General features: G+C 35.9%; 1 long non-coding RNA gene across 3 annotated transcripts in view; it reads left to right on the forward strand.

Annotated features, from left to right (window-relative positions):
• Window positions 1-956: 956 nt before the first annotated feature.
• Window positions 957-19120, forward strand: part of LOC150092855 (uncharacterized) — a 647058-nt gene continuing 628894 nt past the window's right edge. For all 3 annotated transcript variants that reach the window (XR_016550493.1, XR_016550494.1, XR_016550495.1), the window contains exon 1: window positions 957-1072. This is a non-coding gene — a long non-coding RNA (uncharacterized LOC150092855). The remainder of the gene's footprint in view (window positions 1073-19120) is intronic.

Genomic DNA, 19120 nt, shown 5'->3' on the forward strand with positions numbered 1-19120 from the left:
GGTACTGCGGCATTATTTAAAGCGTAGATAGTGCGCGCTGATCAAAATACGTATTAAAACGTAATAATTGTTTTGAAAAAATTTTCGCTTAAAATAATCAAGATTTTTTATGATGTTTACTGAAAACATTAATCTATTTTAAAACACTATAGGAAAATGTCTTGGCTTGGGGCCCCCACCCCAAAGCTTGAAACCCCTAGGCGCGTGCCTCATTGCCTTAATGGGTAATCCGCCACTGACTGTACTATACTGACATCGGAGGTCGGGGTATCTCTCAGATGCAATTTACTGTGAAATATATCACAAATCTTTGCATAACACGTGTTAAACCAAAATTGACCACATAAACAGTGTGGAATATCACTCGTAATATATGCATGCCCAGCTACTCATGACGTCCAAGCTATACGCTGGATATATGTAAGAATATTTATATTAAACAATTTGTATCTGTCAGATCCACCGCGACCTCTGCAGGGTTAAGAACACAACGCTTCACAGACAATTACACATGGTTGAGCGTGGGGGGGTAACGAGTGAGTTATGAAATCCAAAAATGGGAGGCCCTACTGTAGTAGTGCCGTAGAAGTATTGTACTTGTAGGGACAGCCTAATGTCCCGTATTTTAATGAAATGATGAAATTATAAATATTACCTCTTGACCTCCAAGCACGTGGATGTTATTCCAATAATTATTAAGAAATAATATCTCGCCTCTTTCGAATGATTGAGCAATTATAATTTCCAATATTCTTTTCGAATAATCCAACTTGAATTGATTTGTAAGCCATAAAAACTGACAATTCGAGGAAATTAACTGTGTTTACAATTTACGGTGGTGGCGGCATAGCGGTGACTTTCATTGGTCGCTTTTTATTTAGTATAAACATTTTATTTATAATTCTGTGCAGATATATTGCATTTGCTTATTTTCAAACAGTTCTTATTTGGAAATTGTGCGGTGCGGTATCGGTACAGCACGTGGATGTTATTCCAATAATTATTAAGAAATAATATCTCGCCTTTTTCGAATGTGCGATATTTGGTTAATGCATAAAATGTATAATTAAAGGTAAGTTAATTTTGAATTAAAGATAAATTATATTTTGTTTTTCTTTCCTTAAGCCCTTAACAATGCCAAAACGAAAGTGCGTTTTTAACGATGATTATTCGAGAAAATGGAATTTTATTGCAAAAGGAAAACATAACGACGAAGTTGAATGCAAAATCTGTAGACGAACGCTTAGTATTGCACGTGGGGGACGATTGGATATTACACAACATATTAACACTCAGAAACACAAATTGAGCATTTCGAGTTCCAGTTCCAAAAGTATTGATACTTATTTTGTAAAATAAAATAACAGATTTATTTATTTATTTTGTAAAACCAACTCACCAAAATTGTCCCGTATTTGGTTTGCCAAAATTTGGGATTTGATGATAAATGTTGTGTTGATAGACTGAGTTTCCCACGACAAGTCTTAGGACTCTATGGAGGTGCCCAAATAATTATGCTAGAATCCTTCATTTCGTTATCTATTGAAGGTCGCGATGTTTTACTGCTGTCATTTAAAATGTCAGTACATGAGCAGAAGGCCGCCCTTTTAAACCTATTTAACCAACCGGGCCCAATTGGTCCCAGAAGTAAGACATTTAATTAATTTGATAAAATTTTAGAATATTTTGCTAAACTAGAAAAAGAAGCTAAAAAAAAAAGCTAGAAAAATTTCTTTATAATTAGTCTATCAAGTCTCCTTTAGCAGATTTATTTGTAGTTTGTTTTTCACCCCCCCCCTATTTTTGTAAAAGTATAATCAATAATGTTATTTAATTTTTAACATTGCCCAATACCCCAATTGAACATTTTTGTTTGTCTACATTGCCGCAATCTATTTCATGGCAAATTATTTTCTTTTCAAAGATAGTGACGGGGATTTTTTTTATCATCATCGTGTGTGTGTGTGTGTGTGTGTGTGTGTGTGTGTGTGTGTGTGTCTTTTCCTTCGTTCAAGTGAATGGAATTGTTGTAGAGTCACGTTCAGAGTTGATTTATTTCTTCTTGTGGCTTGTTCTACTGCTTTCTGAAGGTTGGTAGGCTACAACGATTGCTGTGTCATCTGCACACGCGCAGTGCTAATAATGATAACAATAACACGTGCTTTGAAACACCGAAAATTAACTAAGTCAAAAAGAAATTAAAATAAGAACGAATACAAGAATAATAGGTCAAACTGATGAGTACGAAAGAAAAAGAAAGCGAGATTAAAGTTTTATATTTGCTTTTCTTTTCTTAAAAAATATGGTATTATTCTGATTTTTATCTGGTATTGTTATTAAGTTAATTCATATTTGAGTTGTATATTTGGTTTAATGAACGTTAACAATTACACCGCTTGTGTAGCTTGTGTAACAACTATAATTGTTCATTCCATAAGAATTTCGCCAGTGACTGATGAGAAATGTGAAGTCACAGAGATTCCTGAAAGGAGAAAGCTGGAATTTGTATTTTTATTTTTTTATAATTGTTTTCTGAATATGTTATATTTCAATAATAAATGATAATGATTAGTGGCGCACCCAGAGGGGAGTCCAAGAGGCCTTGGCTCCCCCAAATAAAAAGGAAAAAACATTAGAAAATTTTCCAAAAGTCTTTTCCTAATTAAAATTCTTTTTTTTTATTTATTTATGTTGTGTCGTGTCTTCTATTTCTATACTACTTATGAATTAGCGATTATTGCAGATGCTCAGTCGTAGGTCGTATGCCATGTGTAGTGTGTATTCTCAAATCGTCTACTCACCAAAGATTAAACCTTGAGTGCGCTACTGATAATGATAATAAAAGAAGTTTATAGGCAGCACGTAGTTTTGTCTAAAATGTTTACTTTAGTCGATAGATGGCACCACTTTACACAGAACAGAACACGTTTTCTCTCCCTCCCTTCCTTCCTCCCTCCCTCTCTCTGAGTTACAAGATCCTAGTGGCGTAGCTAGAGGGGGAGGTGAGGAGGTCCGCCCCGGGCGGCATTTTGAACCTTTTTGAACTTTTGCAGTTAATTCCCAAAATGCAGTCTCGAGAACTCATTTCCAAATATTATAATACTACTGCGAATTTTCCTCACAATTGCTGTAAGTGTTGCTAGTTGTGAGAGGAGTTTTTCTAAATAAAACAGATTAAGAATTATCTATTTATTTAAAGTTTATTTTTCACTTGGTTAGAGTATAATAAATTTAGTTTAATCCTTTATCCAAGTGTGAGCAAACAAAGTTTGCGCCTGAAAGTATCTTCAGGACTGGGGTAAGGTGGTACAACACCAAGGCACTCCTTGCAAAGGTGGAGCAAGCTACCAACACTCCTATCTCAGTATCTCCAATAATGCAAAACACATCTCCTTGCAGATATGTCTATGTAAACTTTATGCAAACTTTGTTTGCTCACACTTGGATAAAAGATTAAACTAAATTTATTATAGTCTAACCAAGTGAAAAATAAACTTTCAACATCTTTCTCTAAATCCAGAGTAATTTATTAAAAAAGGGTGGCACACCATTTGGCAACTCCTATAGGTGGAGATGACCTGCTAATGCTTCTGCCTTGTATCTCCACTTGGGCCTGGCTCCCACTGAGGAGACCTCAATAAAGGTCGAAACTAGTCTGGGTTGTGGCCCTTCCCCTAATGCATAACATTAGACATATCCGCAAGGAGATGTGTTTTGCATTATGGGAGATACTGAGATAGGAGTGTTGGTAGCTTGCTCCACCTTTGCAAGGAGTGCCTTGGTGTTGTACCACCTTATCCCAGTCCTGAAGATACTTTCAGGCGCAAACTTTGTTTGCTCACACTTGAATAAAGGATTAAACTAAATTTATTATAAGAATTACCTAGGTTACTATGAAATAGACTTCGACAATGTCATCGACGATTTTGCTAACAGTAAAGCAAGAAAAATAACATTTTAGAATGTTGAAGTTAAAGTTTTACTTAAAAAATAAACACGGTGTTTTAATTTATTTCTCTCAACGTCGTTTTGACTTTTTCTTGTATTTTTGGTGTGTGTTGAGAGGGGCGGCAAACTCAGGGATTGCCCCGGCTGTCAGAAGCTCGAGCTACGCCACAGCAAGATCCCATAACATAAAGAGAACGTTCTTTTAATTTAATACCATTGTCTTAATAATTTAATTTCATAATTAATGATAATTAATAATCATTTACTTTGGCTCTTCATATGTCTAATAATTTAATAAGATATCTCGTAAGACATGGACAAGTTTTTCTAGGAGGAACTACTAAGTTAAATGAAGCAGTGTTTGTTTCTGTTTTTCTGAGATTTCAGGTTCTGAAATAAAAACATAAAACTTTGAAGCGCTCCGTAGCTTACCCCATAACGACGATGCCCTTTATTAGTATTATTATTATTATTATTACGTGACGCCTCCAGGGAGTTCAAAGACTCATCGAGGGAGGGCACCTACTCTACAACTCTCCATCTCCACCAACTACAACGAACCGCAACTACCAACGCCATTATCATCTACACCGACGCCATCTACTACCCACCACCACTAGCATTTTCACATATAATCACTTTGTTGAAAAGACCCGATTTCGAATGCCTTCTAGGACACGAAGAACCTTTATTAGTATTGCCCTTTATTAGTATTATTATTATTATTATTACGTGACGCCTCCAGGGAGTTCAAAGACTCATCGAGGGAGGGCACCTACTCTACAACTCTCCATCTCCACCAACTACAACGAACCGCAACTACCAACGCCATTATCATCTACACCGACGCCATATACTACCCACCACCACTAGCATTTTCACATATAATCACTTTGTTGAAAAGACCCGATTTCGAATGCCTTCTAGGACACGAAGAACCTTTTTAATTGCATTACAAGTGAAGGTGAGTTAGTTAATCCCATATGAAAGTGGCAGGGTATTTATCCTCTGGAAACTCACCGGGGATTGCATTCTCTATGGCAGACAAACCAGCAAGAGAACAATAGACTATGCAGATTGCCTGTCCTATCATAGAATTAATTAGGATACTATGAAGTAAAGTTATTGGCTTACAGTTTGGACATGTGCCGAGCCACACAGGAGCTCCCACCGAAGTAATTCACTTCTCCATCCACCTAATCCTTCTTACACTGTAAGCTGTTATTCATAATATGTATTATTATTGCTGTATCTTATCCCCCGCCCCTTTCATAAATACTTCAGAACATTTTTTGATGATTCATTTAATATTTTCATTTGTCCATCGCAGACATTATTGCGTAGGCTGTTCTTTTTTGAATCAGCATAAGAAGGTCTGATTTTCTATTCCATGCATTTTATTTAAAATGTAATTTTAAGTTATGAGTTTAATTCTTGCTCGGTGAGGTATTTAAAGAATTTCTTTAAGTGGCAGCATATATCCGCAATTACTGTTTTCTTCTTATTTCAAGCAAATAAACTTCGATCAGATCTCCTTGCAAATCTCTTCTAATTCGCTATTAATAGTGAAACATGCAGAAAATTGGTGTTGTCAGGAGCAGGAACTGTTTGAAATATAAACAAAGTTAGGCCGGTGTTTTATATCATAAAGAATTGCTTAATGCACTGTTTCAACTGAAAATGACGTCTTTAGAAAATCTGTCCGTAACAAAATTCCATTATAATTACGCCGGTGGCTAACCCCCTTTCTTCTCTTTCCCTACGTGTCGACAATATTTCATTTTTCTCGGTATTCGCTTGAGGGCCGCTGGTGATTATCTCGAAAATTTGATTTAATTATAAACACAAACGTCATTCTTATTAGAGATTTTAAGATTTTATTTATTTATTTTAAGATACAGGCTACACATAATGATGTATGAAGTACTATTAATTGTTTATAATTACGAGTATTTAAAATTTTTTTCTGAAAGGATCATGCATCTGAATAGCAGGAGGATTTTTTATTTAAAAAGTGCCCTTAATAGTACAGTATGGCCGGGAAAAAACATTACTGAACTGCTTATCTCATCGCACGTGTACTGAAGGGGTTGTCGAAGTTCAGTTTGTGTGTGCCATACCGTATCTCCCTTTCTTCTTCACGCTCTGTCAAATATAAGCAGACAGTAAAATTGGAAACAATTCTAGCTTTAAAATTTCCAGATAAATATATTTCTGTTTTGCAACTCCACTAACTTTCATTTTATTTATTTTTTCTAATATCACACCCATGAAAGGCGATAAATCTACAGTGCATTTCGACATAGTACGCCCACAGACACGAAACCCTTCGACACTTCTGCGCATATCAAAAGAAGGAGGATCCATTCCGAGAATAGGGTAATCAATCCGTATTGTGGGATGAGTTGTTTATCATTACAGTCGGAAAATTAACTTCTGTTTTATGATCATTGTAGTTTTTAAAGTGGTAACTATTTTGCTTGTATAACAGTTGGAAAATTTTACGTATAGAGCACGTGATTTCGCGTGTTTTTGACCAGTTCGTTCATCGCGTTATTTCTTTCTTCCCTTCAACATGAACTGACTCTTCTTGGCAGTTTGCCAACGAGAACTCTCGCTTCTGTGGTCGGACTATACCGTGGGAAGGGCAAAGGGTTAGATAATCCGAGGGCATTGCTCTGGAGACCAAACGAGCTTTTCAAGTCACTCCAGGCTTCCAATAAAAAGGATGCGGCATCACATCTGGAGAAGAAAACATGAACTATCTAAGAACATTTAAAGATATTCCTACGAAAGTAGGATTTGAACCCTTTTAGTTCAAAGTGGAGAGGCTATCCACTCCACCAATCAGCCCTACCAACTTACATACGAAACTAACGCACCACCGTATATAATAAACCAATAACATAATCTGTTTGTATTTAGCTGTCCTTCCACGACATAAGCATTCATTTTTCTTTTCTTTTTTTTTTTTTTTAATGATTTCTAAGATTCAAATTTTGAAATATCTTAAGTTTTCGTTTTGTAATTCGAAATAAAGAAAGTATATTTTTCTTAAGCCTCATTCTAGATATAGTCTTCCTCCTTAATATTCCCAGTACGATCATCATTTAAGGATGACTGCTAAGAATATTTTTCTGTAAGCTTTGTTGCAAGAATTAAACTCAGTTCATTTCGATTATAGAAGGGTATAAAAGCGAGGTGTGTACGTTAAATGGCCGAATTGTATGGAATACTGAATGAGAGGTATTATAACTTAGCGGTAATATACTGGGTCCTGTCATCCTTATATACATTCTTCAAATGATATTTCCGTTTCGGTATGGTGGTCGCCAGGAAAACGGTATTTATCCTACCATAGTTGGACAAATTAAGAAATTCGTCTCGTACTGACACCACACATAATAAATATGAAATCACGCTTTGATGAATAACGAGCTGTATTATGCGGAAGATAATGCCCGACAAAGTAATAGTTCCCTTCCGCATTCGAGTGGCAAAACACCAAGAATGTTCCACGAGATTGCGGAAGGCTACAACTTTATCAATAAATACATAGGAATTAACGAATTCTTGAAGATGAGACCCAAAGCAGCACACATCAAACTCACGTGCACAGTTATGCCACCACCACAACACCGGGAGATTGAAAGAGGGACATTAAGACTATCAAACGCACTAAAAAAAGTTTTCAATCTGCCCATAAATCCAAAATTAAAAACCTTCTACTACAAAGTACACCACGCTTGTTTGCCCACCAAAATAAGGTGCACAGCGAAAGGGATACCACTTCAAGGCGCCACCAGATGTCATTTTTTCCCCCAACCAGAAACACTTTACCACTTAATGAAGTACTGCCCTCACACCTCCCAAATATGGAACACGGTTCAAACATTCATAAAACACAAAGCACCCTTAACAGAACACACATTATACTGGTTAAACGAAGGTAACATTAACACAACTAAAGCAATCATCATCATAACAACAATGTACTCGATTTGGATGCGACAAAATCTACGCAAGGGAAACAGGACCAGACATACTCAGGAAGATATACAACATATTAAAAGAAACAATACCGATACCATAAACAGAAACAAAATAACAAAATACCAATGGCAGAAAATAGGTCTCATCTCAGAATTCGAAGAACAACTGCAAATCATAGAAATAAAGGACCCACCATAAATAAATACATAAACAAACCCATACACGACCTTTTGTAGAACGCGAAAGGATAAAATATATATACATAATCGAATGAAAAACATATTGTACACTTTTTCATTAAGCTGTATAACCAATTGTACATTGATTGCTTTATAGTATAATTAGTTATTTTTGTGCATAATATTGGTCAACTATAGAGGTTGTAGTTTAGTTTTATGTATCAAAAATATCAATGACAGTCTATATAGTGGAAGAGTGTGACGACACTCTACTGATCCGCTGGGTAATCTCAATTCTCTGCCAAAATGTAACCCTCTCTTTTATGTTAAAGCAACACTGCATATGTATATACAGAGTTGCAATCCAAAAAGATAATAATGGCAAAATATATGACAAAAAATAACTGCTCAAAGAAATGAAAAGGACTTTAGGTGGAAATAGACTCTGAGCTTGTCATAATGTTGTACATGAAAACGAAATACCAATATAAAAAAAATTGTATATGGAAACAAACATCGCATATACATGTAAATAGCAACTTACTTCTAAAGATAACTAATAGCATTGTATCAAATCAGTATGTAACTTATGCTGTATAAAGAGAAATGACTGCTCAAAGTATTGTAAAGGACTTTAGGCGGAAATATCCTCTGAGTATGTTATAGTGTGTTGTACATGAAAATGAAATATCAATGTAAAACATTTCCTTTGAAAAGCATGCTATGTACATGTTCTTATCATCATCAAATTCCTGCCATGTACCCTCAAGGGGTGTACAGGATATGATAGTACTACATGAAAAAATTTACATCATTACTAAACTTCCTATCTACAATTTTCCTCCAAATCAGTCTGTTACTTGTCAAGACTCAAATATTATCAGATCTTATATTTCTATCGTCTAAGGCACTTTGTACCGTATCAATCCCCCTATATCTTGGTCTTCCTCTGGGTCGTTTTGCTGCCAACTTGACAGAAAACAATTGTTTTGCTAATTTTTCTTCACCCATTCTGTTTAAGTGACCATACCACCTGAGATTAGCTCTGCTAACGCATTCTTGGATGCTGACAATGTCAAGTTCTTTCCTAATATCCTCGTTTTTAATATGATATTACCATTGATGCCATCTGTTCACGCCTCTAATCTTTCTCAGGACTCTCATATCTGCGGTCTCTAGTCTTTGGTCAAGTGTTTTACTTCTGACCAAGCTCTCAGATCCGTAAGTTAAAACTGGTTTGAACACTGTCTTGTATACAGCTAATTTAGTGTTCCGACTAATTTCTCTCTTATTCCATATAAATTTATTCAATTGACTTCCCACCATACCAGCTTTGTTGATTCTGTTGTCTATTTCCATATTTAATTTACCATCTTCACTAAAAATCGTGCCTAAGTAGCTGAAATGTTTTACTTGTTCCACAGGTTCTCCGTTCACAAAGCAGTTGATATTTTCAATGATTCTGCCTATTTTCATCATCTTTATCTTTTTATTGCTGACCTTAATACCATATCTATTACAACAGTTATTCGATTTAGTCAGAGAATCTTGCAGACTTGCAGCGGATTTATTTAGAAGTATAACATCATCCGCATAAAGCAAAGAGCTGACATTAACATCTCCAATTTTGATATCATGTTTAATACCACTTTCTTCATAATATGATCCATATAGATAATGAATAACAGAGGGGATAATGTACATCCTTGTCTCACACCACATTTAACATTAAACTATCTTCCTGTACTTCTTTCAATTCTGACTGCTGACTTGCAACTCAAATAAAGACCAAGTATTGCTTGATATAATGCCCCATTGACACCATATAACTGCAGCGTATTGAATAGCTTCTCTCTTGGCACCTTGTCATATGCCTTTTTCAAATCGACAAAACTTAAATATAGATCTTTGTTATATTCCCATGCTTTCTCGACTATTTGTCGTAAAGTGAAGATCTGATCTTGACAGCCTCTATTTGGCCTGAATCCAGCTTGTTCTTCACCCAGCTTTTCTTCCACAATTCTTCTCAATCGTTTCTCAAGTATACTTGCATAGATCTTGCCAGGAACACTCAGTAGGGAAATACCTCTGTAATTCTCACATTCAGTTTTATTTCCCTTTTTATATATGGGTACTATGAGAGCTCTACTCCAATCATCGGGAATTCGTCCCTCTGTCCAGGCTTTCTAAACTATGCAGTGCAGCCACTGTAAGACTTTTATACCACCATACTTCAGCATTTCTGGTCGAATATCATCTACTCCTGCTGCCTTTCCACATTTTAAGCCTTTGATGGCTTTTTCTACTTCAGGTATGGATATGTATTCCTGACTGCATGCCTGGTCAGTGGTTTTTATCACTGTGCTGTCATCACTGCTTGTTTCATTTAGCAGTTTTTCAAAGTAATTACTCCATACTTCAAGAATATATCTTTTTCTTCCATTTTCATGTTACCTTTATCATCTCTAACTCCTATCACAGCACTCTTTCTTCCATTCCTAAGCTTCTTCAACAACCTCCAGAATATTTTGCCACCTTCTTGATATTTATTTTCTATGTTCTTGCCAAAATCCTCTCATGACTTTTGTTTAGCTAGTTTTACACAGGGTTTAGCTTTCTTACATTTGTCTCTGTATTCTCTAAGAGCACAAGCTGACTCATTTGCCAGGAACTTTTGATATGCATTCTTCTTTTCCTTCACTGCCTCTTTAAACTTCCTGTGTCTACCATGGAGTTCTAATTTTTCTATCCTTGCAGACAACTTCACCATATGCCTCTCTAGCTGAATCAATCAGGGCTTTCTTCAAGGCTTGCCACTGAATCTCCAAGGTTTGATTCCAACTCTTTCAACTCTTCCAACTCAAACTCTTTCATTTTTTCTTCAATAATCTTTGTGTATTTTAGTTTCCAGTTCACGTCTGAGAGCTGCTCAACTTTTATTCGCTTTAAAACTTTCTTACATGTTATTCTTTTCAATATGAAATTCAATTTTATCCTGCTCAAGACTAAATAGTGATCACTTCCAATTTCAAATCCTCTGTACACTCTGGTGTCCTGCACCAGGGAGAAAACATCACTATCAACAATAACATAGTCAATGAGACTTTTCTTATTCCTTGCCTCTTCTCTCCATGTGAATTTGTGCACATTTTTATGTTGGAACATGGTGTTAGTAATAACCAGTCCATGTCCTAAGCAGAAATCCAACAGGCATTTGCCATTATTATTAGCTTTGCTCTTTTCTCCAAATTTTTCCAAAATATTTTTGTATGTCTGACAATCATTTCCTACCCTGCTATTTAGATCCCCAACAAGGACCAATGTTTTCTTTTTCATTGTATCAGTTACTTTCTCTAAAGCCTCAAAAAATTCCTCCACTTCTACCTTAGTAGAACCTTCTGTGGGACCATAGGCACAAATAAATCTCATTGCCCAGTTCCCCATTCTCATATTTGCCCACATTACTCTACTTGAGACTGACTGCCATTCAAGAAGATTAGTCTCGTATTTGTACATATTGTATATATATCTGTAAATAGTTGTATATATATTTATTCTGAATGTATATAGATGCTTTGGATTAATAAATATCTGTAGCACAGTTGGAAGAACGATGGGACAATGCATGCTGCTATTGAAATAGACCTGAGTTCGATTCTTGCCATTACTAGGGTAATCTTTGTTTGGTCTTTCTCAACTAAAAGCGAGTTAGCCACTCTCATGCGGATGTGTCAAGTTTTCTTTTTCTTTCTTCGAACCCGCAATAAAAAAAATCGGTCAAGAGAACACAAGTGATTAGCACACAAAAAGTCGGAGCAGCAAGTGGTAGATGAAGTGGTTGAATTGTGCAGTGTAGATGTGGACACTATGGTGCCTTCATGAGTAGTCTTCCCTTGATGAATTTTCCCAATCTTTGAATGGATGGTGTAATAATAATAATAATAATAATGTTTTCTGGAATTTCTATAATGGTGACAACTAATCTGCAAAATGTGTATCCTGAATTATCATTCCATATCGACAGTGTTTGACGTGGTATTGTCCAATCACTGTGCTCTCCAACCCTTGCATCGCTTGGTTGTTTTTAGAGTGTGGGCAATAAAAGTTCAGTCTATGAAGATCAATACGTATTGTTCTGCTCAATCATCAGAAGCCGTAGTAATTCTGAACTCCTTAATGAAGATAATCCACTGTTGCACGAAGAGATGAAAGTATAATCTTATCAATTTTTTTTGTTCCTTTCCTTCAGCTTGTTTGCATAAATATTTCTTGGGTTTTCTATCACTATCAGATTTCCATCTTTTAATGACGTCAGCCAGCGTTGACATTGGAATGCTTTAATTGTGCTGCATTCTAAACCTCATTGATGACCAGAGGGGTAATTTATGATAACAGCTATAATTAACATGAAACTCAACAGGGTTATCACAAAAGACTGTTTTATTTATTTATTTTTAATCTACGAGTTTCACTTTCCGTATCACCACTTTATAAACAATCTTTTTTTAAATGTCAATCTCATACACATGAGATTGTTTGATCTATAGTATACTGAATGTTGTGCACGTGCGAAAAAAGTGAAGGAGAAAAAATACAAGCAAAGTATATTCTTGAGGAAATAAAAAAGAAATGAACAGAAAGAAAACTTTGTTCTCTGAGTTTGAATTGTAAAGATATCTCATCTTAACAGCTGATTTGAGTATTGTCAAAAAAAAAAAAAAAAAGCCGGCAGAAAATAGTTCGTTCTTGGAAAAAAAAAAGGGGAAAAAAAACAGAATTGAGCTTTACTAGCATTGTATTTAATAAGATAATCAGAACTCCGACGAATGGTTTCGAAATCAGAATTCACTGCTGTACAAGTTGATATTCTTGAATTTTGATGATTTACGTAGTACAGGGTTTTCCAAATGAAAAATAAGAGTGCGCTGTACTCTCTCATCAGCAAGAATCTGATTAAATTTTCAGTCATTAGAAGCAAAGGTGGAAAAGTTTGGCAGGAAACCAGAAAACATAGCTGTCATTTGGATATCATGAATTGTCTGATTTTATCCCTTTCAAAATCAGTTTAAAATGTGCTGATAGTTCGCGTGCAGTTGGTTCGACTTTTAATATAAAAAATTGAGATTTCATTGAATGCAGCATTTTACTCGTTGGCCACACTTCTTGCAGAACTAAAGTTTTAACTTAATTACTGAAATAGAGAGCCAAAAGGCTCTCTTCGGCGATGCAATATTATTCAAATTAAGTGGATATTGAATCCAACATTATTTCAAAGCCGAATATAAAAACTATAAAAGTTTCGGCGGATCCAAGCGTAAGCAAACCTTTCATGACAGGGGCAACTCGTAGTAAAGGTGGTCGGTAAGTAAGCTCTGATCACTATCCTTAGTATTTCCCATAATGTAAAACACATCACCTTTACTACGAGTTGCCCTGTCATGAAAGGTTTACTTAAGCTTGGATCCCCCGAAACTTTTATAGTTTCTATATTAGGCACGAAATTCTTGTAGTTTCTGTATTCGGCTTTGAAATAATGTGGATTCAATATTCATTTAATTTGAATAATTTAACTTAATGATATTTTAACGATAAAGTGGAATGGCGAAATAATATTTCCATATTAATAATACATTCGGTTGCAAATATTTGGGTCAGAAGACACAGAAAAACAAGAATATTCAATCAAGGAAATGAAGCACAGAAGTCGTGAAAATCATCCCACTTGGAATTCTTAAAATCTTGAAATGTACGTAGATAAGATTGTCTGGGATACTAGTTTAAGCAACGCTGGACTGTGGTTCGAATTACCTAGAGGATAAACGTCCGCAAACGATTGGGAGTTTGAAGAAAAATATCACTGATGAGATTATTTCATCCACTCTATTTTCTGGATCTGTGGCGTTAGATAAGGAAATGAATATTCCAGTCTCTAAGGAAGATGATTTCACTATTAGAAAAGTTAAACTGGAGAAAATGAACATTTTAAAGGAAGGAAATCAAAGAAGTAAAAAAAGAAATCTTGGGTCTCTCTATGATGTCTAATGTAACTCTGAAAGCATCACTCACATAGCATGATAACAAATGGAGAAAAGTAAACAAGGTTTTTGGTCTCGAGCCAACCAGGAGCTGAAATTCAGCTATCACTTAATGGATCCTAGTATCATAAATCTTTGACATTTCCTCTAATGAATTAGTTCCTGCACTTCTATATGGTTTCCTCCAGTCCGATAATTTAATGCTTTGGCTTGTCTTAGCGGATATATTATATACACTTCTGAGGTTTAGCTGTAGACACTGTGATGATGCAATACAGCTTTGTTATCTCGAGAAGAATGGCTCAAGTCCTGTTTACATTCACACCAAATAAGCATAAGTGTCATATTCAATATATTGATATGGATTCAGGCATAGAGATGACATATGCAGTATCTACCAATAATTGTCCAGACACTGGCAATTTACAATTGATACCAGCAGCCAAATCCTAATATCAGGTATGTCCACCTGTGGCTTTGATAACCTCCTGAACCCTTTCAGGGAGGGTTTCACTAATGTGCTGCAGACATCAGGCGGAATTTATCTCCATTATTCCATCAAAGCAGCACTGAGTTCAGCGACAGATCGAGGAAGTAAGTACTGTTCTGGACCACAATTGCCGCTCCAGTTCGTCCCACAGGTGTTTGATGGGATTGAAGTCAGGACTCTGGGCACTCGTTTAACACCCATCTCTTCATATCATTCCATAACAGCTGCAGCTTTGTGGCATGGGGCATTGTCGTCTTGATAGTAACAAGGGTCTATTCCATAAAAACTCCACAGTGTAGTAATGGTGTGGGGTGCATTCAGCTGGTTTGGAGTGAGACCACTGGTCGTTGTTCGTGGTTCCAGAATATCAAGGTACTGAACTGCCTTCATGGAACCACAGACAACGACCAGTGATCTCACTCCAAACCAGCTGAATGCACCCCACACCATTACTCCTCCATTACCAAACTTTTCTGTGGATACACTGTGGTAACAATCGTTCACCAGGCTGCCTCTACATCCTGCCATCAGACTGGAAAAATGTGAACCTTGATTCATCGCTCCAAAGTACGTTATCCTATGGTGAATTGTCCAGTTCACACGCTCTTACATCAGGCCAGACGAGTCGCCTTGTTCGTTGTTGTGATATTCGGCTTGTGTGCCGCTGCTCTTCCGTGGAAACCCAGTAAGTGGAGTTCTTTTCGTTCAGTATTAATCAGTGGCTGCCTGTACATAAGCACTGCGACACTGCAGCACCCCAAGGAAAAAATGAAAAAATTAAATTTTGTTTGTGTTTATAAATAATAACAATGCTTACAACATTATATAAATGCAGTACAACATGTCAAAGGTTACAGCTTATGTTTTGACATTGATTGAATAGTTAATCTAACGCCGATATTCGTTTGCTCTTGTCAATGCACGTTATGTCATTCTCAACTGTAACTGCTCAAACGGCAGTGTATTTTTAGTAAGCTTACGCGCCTTATTTCTGTGAGATATGAAACGTTTATTATTGGTGCGTGTGCGTGGTGAACTATATTTTTGTAAATCTTATTTTATTTTGTTAAAATAACATATAATTATTTATTTATTATAGATACAAGGCTGAATTATGACGAGTGTCACTGTTGAAAATATGAAAATAATTATATTTTTCCAATTATCGTTACACGAAACAAATGCACTGCGATCTAACGCCGATATTCGTTTGTGCTTGTCATTGCTATTGATACGAAACTTTTATTTTTGGTGTTTGTTCGTGGCGAGGATGAAATATTTTTAATAAAGCAATTTTTAATATGTAAATTTATTTATTAATAAATTCGCTACTGACATAAAAAAAAATCAGCTAACGCCTTTTTATTCCCGTATACGGGGAGTAGGCGAGGCCATTTAGCCCTGTCTAACTTCGCTACTGATTAGGGAAAAAAAGTTTTTTTTTTTTTTGTGTATATGCAGCACCTATACTTAAAATTTTCACCGGCCGCCACTGGTATTAATGCTATGCACCAATACTGCATCTCCGCTCCCTGTCAGACATTTTCAGCGGCCTTCCTGGGTGTGTTCCTGCACCGTTGATTTTGGATGCTCCATTTGAGCGGCAATGGCACGTATGGACATGCCAGCAATGTGACAGCCCACGATGACACCTCTCTCGAAGTCACTGAGTTCACGTCGTGTTGCCATACCATCTATTCAACTGCTACGATAAAACACTTTTTCCTGCTATCTGTACACCGGTTTTTATGTTATTAACAAACCTGGAATGTTCAATAACTTCAAATAATGGGGATATTGGGACAATTATTAGTAGATGGTGTATATCCTCTCTACGCCTGAGAAGAATTCTTCACATGAAGTTATTTATTTGTCACAATAACAAGTTATCAAGCAATACTTAGTCTATATTTGAGTTGTAAATTAGCAGTTAGAATTGAAGGAGGTGCATTAAGATGGTTTGATGTCAACTTAGGTGTGCAACAAGGGTGTACATCTCCACTGTTATCCATCAACTATATGGATCACATTATGAAGGAAAGCGGTATTAAACTGGATATCCAAATTGGAGCAGTCAATCTCAGCTCTTTTCTATATGCAGATGATGTTATTACTCCTAGATAAATCCAGGACAGGTCTGTAGGATTTCCTGGCTAAATTGAATAACTTCTGTAATAAAATTTGGCATGAAAATCAATATTAAAAAGACAAAATAATGTATATGGAATAAGAAAGAGATTAGTCAAAACACTAAACAATCTATATAGAAGGCAGTGTTCAAACCAATTTTAACTTATGGATCTGAGAGCTGGGTTAGAAATAAAACTCTCGATCAAAGACTGGAAACCACAGATATGAGAGTCCTGAGAAAGATGAGGGGAATGAATAGATGGCATCAGTGGAAGTATCACATTAAAAAACGATAATATTAGGAAAGAACTTGACATTGTTAGCATTCAGGAATGTGTAAGCGGAGCTAACCTCAGGGAAGATTAGCTAAACAAGTGTTCTTTCTCAGAAAAAAAGATCCAGACCAAGATATAGGTTGCTGATACAATAAAAGTGCCTTAGAAGACAGAAATGTAAGATCTGATAATACTGGAATGTTGATAGATAACAGGTTAATCTGGGAGAAAATTGTTGATAGGAAGTTAGTAGTGATGTAACTTTTCAGGTAGCTATCATAAGATCCTGTACTCCCCCGAGTGTATATGTCAGGAATTATGATGATGGTGATAATTTACTATGAATATTCTCCTTATGTGTTCCATTTAAATATAGATAGACTGTTGTCTTTTAGTAACACACACACACACACACACACACACACACACACACACACACACACACACACACACACACACACACACACACACACACACACACACACACACACACACACACACACACACACACACACACACACACACAGCTCGAGAGAGAGAGAGAGAGAGAGAGAGAGAGAGGGGTCCTTCTCGTTATTTAGTTGTTCATACTGAAGAAACGAGTAAATGACCTAGAATTTACGACAAATATGCACATATGACGCCACCTTCTTGATTGTTAAAACAAAATCAATTTCGATACTCGGTCAGATCACCGCAGACCACATTAAATATTAATGTAAGTTTATAGCTGACTTATTCAGCTGTAAATAAAGAGGATCGAATAGATATTTCTCATTGCGATAGACAATGATATTAATCGAATAGTTCATATCAGTGAAATCTATTCTTTAAGGTTGCAGGCGAATAAATCCAATATTCCCCCCCCCCCCCCAACTGTTAGAATGAAATTCTTGCAAAGTGAAGTGCTCACATCTATCAGGATATTTGCGGCTATCTCGGAACAGGAAGTGCAGAAAGATGGAGATCAGAGCCGGAAAACTCATCGTCTGCGTATTAGGTGAGCATAACTTCCGCAGGAAGTCCAACTTTTGCTGCAGATAAACCTACTTCAGCCAAGGGAAAACTCTGTTCGACAGATAGCGATTAAGAAGAGTCTCGTCTTCCTGTGATTCGACGACTTTGTGAGTTTTCCCTCGCTTACCAGATTCAGTTACAACTACAGTAATCCTTCTCTATATGCATCTCTTATTGCTTGCTTCCCATTTGTAGGATTGCTATTGAACTTCAGCATTAGAGAAGTGGAAAGCATAGTAGCAATCTCCGTTTTTGTAGGATGATCTATAAGGAGGAACATTAATTTTATGTTTGTTTGTTTGCAATAGTTTCATGTGAAAAAAAAAGTCAGTACATGCATTATTTAAAATTTAAATGTTCGAAAGGGAAATACTTATGAGGACTGTTCAAAATGAGGAAAATAGAAACAATTAATTAAAAAAAAAGAAGGAAACTTGATTCCGTCTATTTCATTCAGGATGAGTGGACGTTTTGTGGAATGGTAGAAGTCTAAGTTACACGATAGTTTGTTAAAATATAAAATATTTATAGGAAAGGAAAGGCAGCCGCAACGTCAAAGATTTTCGAAAAGAAAGAGATCAGAGAGAGCGAGCAAAAAATATTCTAATACACCTCCGAATCAAAAATGTAGAATAATCAAAGAAAATGTGTTTGGATGATTTGAAATTCTAATTTTTTGCATAGAAAAACAATTATTACTAAATATGAATTAACATCACCTAAATCTACGTACTCTGTAGATTATATAACCATGTAAACACATAAAATGTAAATAAATTATAAGAAAACTATTATTTGAAGACATTCACAAAATTAGAATAATTTTTAACCTGGTTCAAAATATTAGAACAATGTGGAAATAAATGCGCAAAAATTACAGTCAAAGGGAAACCATATGATAATTAGTACTTTGTTGCATCCCCCTCTTTAGCTTTTATGTCCGTTGAGCATTGCTAGCAATTCACTCACTTTTCTTTCTTTCTTTCTTTTTTTTTTTTTTTCTATCAAACATGCCCGTATAGTCTGCAAACTAGAAACAAGCTCATTTTTGTC

Source organism: Typopeltis vanoorti, chromosome 25 (genome assembly GCF_054136105.1).
Source record: "Typopeltis vanoorti isolate ZY-2024b chromosome 25, IOZ_Tvanoo_1.0, whole genome shotgun sequence".
Classification (NCBI taxonomy): Eukaryota; Metazoa; Arthropoda; class Arachnida; order Uropygi; family Thelyphonidae; genus Typopeltis; species Typopeltis vanoorti.